We start from the raw sequence: 5,570 nt of genomic DNA, 5'->3' as shown, positions 1-5,570 counted from the left end.
ATATATTTAAAACCAACTTGTTGAATGTTCCTAATTAAATCCCTTCATAATACTAAAAGGTCAACCTTACCAAAACCTACAGAAAAAAGCCAAAGCTAAATTGTTATGTTTATTACTGATGTCTGATGATTACTGATGTACTGATGATTTTTATGACTGAAAATACATTTTTCATTAAAACTAAACCCCAACCACCTATTATAGGAACAATAGGTTTAATCTGAGTTTTACCCAGCTATACAGAACTAAATTTTGAATAAATATTTTTTTAATACCCTCGGAAAAATGAGTAGTTCTGACGAAGTTTGTGAAACAGCAGGCAGTCAGCTTTACAAGAAGACATCAGCTAAACCCCTATTGATAGAGTGCCCATATCATTCTGCATCTGGTTTGTATCAGTGTTGCATTTCTAATTAGACCTTGCCAATTCATTTGTCAGTACTGCTCTACGAGTGACAGGGTTGATTTTTTTTTTTCTATAGAGATATCTGACAGGATTTCATGCATTTCGATTTAAAATAGGTTAAAGCAATCATGGATTGTGAAATTCTCTTTCGGAATAGCAACCATTAAAAATTGAGGACAAAATTGAATGGGTTAAGCATTAAATATGAAGGACAGATCTTCAGATAACAAAAATTGTTATTATTATTCCACTGATACCATTAAGGTTTTATTGATCCAACTCTGCTGAGAATTTGCTGAAAAGTAGTGCTACACCCTGCAGCCAGAAGAAACACTGAAAAACACAGACTTGCCCCTTATCAGAATCCACTTTTCTTTTGAAAGGAAGTTATTTCTTTGTAGATCTATATTAAATTTTTATTCTTGTGAATATTTCTTTCCGAGTTACCTTTAACTCCCTTGGAGCCTTTTCCCTTTGAAATGCAAGGATCCCAGTGTTTCATTATTGCAAGGAACAATTCCTTTATGCCATTTAAATGTGTAACTAAGTACTTGGATCTCAAACCTTGAGAGTGCAGTGTTGAAACAGTGAAAGTTCTTTCTTGAATGCATAACCCATTTCAATTACACATGGAGTGACTCCGTTTAGTTAAGAAAATAAAGCAACACTTATTTTATTTGCTAGCATGCTATTTATTCTTTCTATTCCCTCTTTCTACTACAAACATCTCTGTATGTACTGCTCTGTTTAGTAACATTAACAGATAAGCCTGTGGAGTCTGGAAATCCTGCCTCCACAATAAGGGGGAAAAAAGCCTGCAAAGGGCTCCAAAGGAGCTGCAAATATGGAGACCAGAGGTGATATTTCTAATGCTTAAAGCATGTAATTGCATTAATTCAATACAATGATTAAAGAGCTTTGGAGCAATGTTACTGCCTCATCCAGACAGATTCTGATTAAGCCACACAGGTGTGAGAAACTGTTATGGATCAAAGATTGATAAGATATAGGTCAGGAAAGAAAATAGGTTGGAAAGATTTAGAAAACATATTTAGATGCTCTAAGGAAAAAGAAAATGTGTTAGATATAAGTTATAGAATAGATTGTTATGTGGTATAATAGATGTAATGTGGTGTAAAAAAATCTGTCATTAAACGCATACTTTAAGGGGCACAGTGATCATGGATAATTTAAAGATTTTATTTTAAATTATTTTAAGGAAAAGAAAATAATTCTGTTGGAATTCAAACATCAGCCTCTTACACAACTTAAATATCTAAATTTAAACACTAGTTAAATAGCTGTGTTTCTGAAAGATCTAAAATCATTGTTGGATTTAAGGAGGTACCATAGGGTCTGTAGCACATTCCCCTATTAACACCAAAATTTCAGTGTTGAATCTGGGCAGCCAAATCACCTCAGCTTGATTTTTTAAGGGCTCTACAGGATTAATGATAACTATATTCCTTCCTGACTACAAACATCTTGATGAAAATAGTAAAAATTAAGGCAGCACATTAAGTTCAGAAACTTAGTATAATCACATGTCCTGAAAATCAACTGACAAGCCCAGGAGCACTATTTCTGATACCCTTTATTTGCTGCCTGAGTTCAGATTAGCATCTTCTTTTGAAAAGCAGTAGTTCAGAAATAGAGTGAAGAAAAGTGAGCACCTTGAGGAGCCAAGATATGGCTGATGATTTTAGTTTATGCATGAAATGACCATGAAATGAGGTGGGTCTCTGGAGAAGCCAACAAACTGGCATGCTGGAAAATATATTTTTTATTTCCTTTTTATTTTTGTGGTTAGAAGGTCTCTGGACTGTATATTAATATGGAGAGTTCCTAATACTTCCCAGCAAATTGCTTATCTCAGTAATTTTAAAAAGGATTCAGTGGGAAAGGACTACTGCATAAAGGAGAGAGTAGGTTAAATCATGATGAGGGTTTACGAGCAGCCACTGACATAACAAAATTTATGTACTAGCAGCTGCTATAGGTGAGAATTTATATTCCAGAAACAGTAGTTCTACATCATAAGCTTGCTCAAGAGTTTTCCAATGGAAGCCTCTTGGTTATACAATTTTTCTTGTGATATATAGCTGCAAAAAAATTACCCGCAGTCCTCTTTCTTCTATTATTTACTTTATGAATTTACAGTTGCTTTAGATCTTTTCAGGATACACTCCTCTAATAAATGAAGTGAACCAAAGAATGGGGTTTTTTTGAGAGTTATCCATCAGTTGCTACTGTTTCATCCTCAGATCATGCTAAATTCTGCACCCTCCCTACAGGAAAGTAAAGAAAGAAAAATAATCACCATGACGTAACATTAGAACAATACTGCACAGAAAGCCCAAAAATGAACCATGTTTGGAAGTATTCAGGGAAGCCATTTTCTATGCCCATTTAAAACCCAGTGTTAAGCCAAGTACAGCTGTGGTGGCTTTCTCTGCACACTTCAGCAATCTGAATTACATGCTCTAACTGTGACCAAGCTATACCCCAGGGAAACCTGGGGTCGAGCCAGTCAGGAAACCTGGTGTGACTGAGTGAGTGTGGGGTGTGTAGCCGAGAAGGGGCCTTGGTCCCAGCTCAGGTGGTTAGGTGAGACTGCCAGAGGGACTCCTGCATGGGGAAGTTTCCCTAACACAGGCCATGGCTCACTGAACTTACTGGTGCTTCCTACCCTGTAAGTGTTTTCTGGCTTATTTTAAGATGTCTTACAAGTAGCAGTCATGCTCCTTGAGAAGCAGCACCTAAACCATGGGATTTTTTTCTGTCAACTGAAGGAGTACAGCACAACACAGTGTGGCTGCAGAGCCTTAGTCATTGCATAGGTGGGGTTTGGAATTCTTAGCATCAGGTTTATCCCCTGAAATTGCTTCTATTTGGAGCTTTCTTGTGCTTAGAAGAGCTAATCCCACTGCTTCAAAGGCTGTAGAGAGGAATACATGCTTTGTATATAATTATTCTCTTCAGCAAGTTGCCTGGTGAAAGTTATGGTGTTGAGTCCTCGAGGCACTGCATAGCAGTTTTATTAATATCTGGGTGATTACCTCCAGAAGCAGAGTAAAATGTCTCTTCATAGTGTTCTGTTGCAAGTCCCTCTGGTGAGTGAAGAGCTAATTTCAATCACCTGTAATTTTTCATTTTCCCACTGCATGTCAAATATATCTCTTATTACTTTTTTTTTTCTTTTGGCCTGGGTAGAGATGTTGGTATTGAGTAGATCAGCAGCACGTGACAGAATCCCTGTTGCAAGGAGGAAGAAAAAGTGAATTATGTAGTTAGCTGTACTGGTCTGTAGGTTTCCATTAAACAGATGTCTCTGGCTTGCTATCATTCACTATAATTGCAGTGTCTGGAAAGTTGCCTTTCCCTTGAGACTAATCTATTTTAAGTTCAATGGATCAGGGGAAGCTTTTGAAAGATTTGTAAAATTCTTTACACTTGACTTCTTAAGTCCCAGGAAAGACAATACTATGTACCATGCATACTTCTTAGTGAAGAATTTATTTGAATATTAGTTTGAGTCAAATTCTTGTGTGAATTTCCACAGGCAATGGATCACCACACACACACACAATTATATAGATAGTAATTGTTTTCAGAGATTGCATTTAGAAAAAATTAGTTAATTTTAGTTGCAGTTGTAATTATAGTCTATTTTTCTATATTACCCATGTTTTCCCACCAGCTATGGCAGAACTATGAGGGCAGCCAAAGATTGCTGCAGTTTCAGACAAGCTCTGAAGGAAGGAATGTTATACTTTAGGGCATTTTCAGGATTTTGTCCAAATCCATGTGGTATAAAGAGGCTAAAGGACTATTCCTTTAGCTCTTCTTTAGGCCCATTTTTTCACAGAAATAACTGAGAGACTATTAGAAACTCTAAACTAATTTTAAAAAGAAAATAAAAACAACCTTCAGAAGAAGATATCCATTGTGCCCTGAAATCTTGAGTGGACAAAATGACATCTTTCTTGCCTAGCAACTCAAACTATGGCAGCCCCATTAACCAAACGACAACTGGAAAGGTAGTCTTCTAAAATCTCATTTCTGTGGCTGCTGTAATGTCTGTCATCTCTGTTCAGGTCTCATCCTGAGATTCATAAAGTACATCAGTGGCATAATTACACCTTACTTACTCCTCTGAATACCACATAGCTAAGGATAAGGGTCCTACATTTTCTTCATGGTCAATGCCAGTAGAAGGGAAGCAGTGGTAAAAAATCAGCTGTTTAAGGTTTTTAAGTCAAGAGTGACCAACATTGCAGCTTTCACTGTACAACAAAAAATGACACATAATAGGTACAATTCTTGGCCCATAGCATTGACTACATTAATTTCTGAGAAAGAAAACAAGTAATAATTATTATACCTGTTGCTTAATCATGGCTGGAAGGTGCATATCTGCTCTGTAAAAAGAATCGTGTAAAAAAATGAAACATATTTGCTTTCAGTCTTTATAATTGAGACCTTTCAGACTCCATCTCACTTTCCTTTTTGGGATTGCCCAGGAAGACCATATAATAAGAAGCCTAAGGGCTATTAAGAAAACCTGGTGTTAAACAGGTGGCTAAATAGGCAGTGAAGTACATCACCTGCATTCCAGGTGATAAGCCTTGAAATGCACCCAGTCTTCTTCTAAAGAGCTGTGCTCAGAAATCAGGAGCACTGGGAGATACTCCATGTCTGGGGTCCTTTCTCTAGTACCTTAGGTTAAGCACAGCACTTATACCTCTTTTTGAAAGAAGAAAGTTATTACACTGAAAGACTGGTATTAAATCTGAACCTCTGAACCCTAATTTAACAAAAACTACACTTTACCTTCTCTTAGAAAGCACCACTGTACATCTCTTTTTGAAAGGGCACTGAGAGTTTCCCCCTGAGGGAATGCAAAGGCAAAATACAACTTTCCACCATTGATCTCACCAAAAAAAATCTATAACCAGCTGCTTTATGCTGAGGCTGGGAAAGGCTACATGGGTGTGCCTAGTCATGCCTGAGCATGCTGTTTCCAGTCTGCTCTGTGGTGCCTTAGGCTGCTCCAGAGGCTGGACTTGCAAAGGGTATGGTATCCAGTCAAAACCTGAGGTCACTGCAAAGGCCAGTGTCCTCTGTGTAGACTTTCCCAGCTTTTCACATAACTTATGATGGA

General features: G+C 37.3%; 1 long non-coding RNA gene across 1 annotated transcript; it reads right to left on the bottom strand.

The window, feature by feature from the left end:
- Positions 1 to 1,741: 1,741 nt before the first annotated feature.
- LOC135295321 (uncharacterized) lies at positions 1,742 to 4,988 on the bottom strand. Its single transcript, XR_010357367.1, has 3 exons — positions 4,791 to 4,988; positions 3,466 to 3,661; positions 1,742 to 2,694 (listed from the first exon to the last, which is right to left on the bottom strand). It is a non-coding gene; the product is annotated as an uncharacterized LOC135295321 (long non-coding RNA).
- Between the last annotated feature and the right edge of the window lie 582 nt (positions 4,989 to 5,570).

This window comes from Passer domesticus, chromosome 2 (assembly GCF_036417665.1).
Source record: "Passer domesticus isolate bPasDom1 chromosome 2, bPasDom1.hap1, whole genome shotgun sequence".
Classification (NCBI taxonomy): domain Eukaryota; kingdom Metazoa; phylum Chordata; class Aves; order Passeriformes; family Passeridae; genus Passer; species Passer domesticus.
This window is presented reverse-complemented; position numbering and strand designations above follow the sequence as displayed.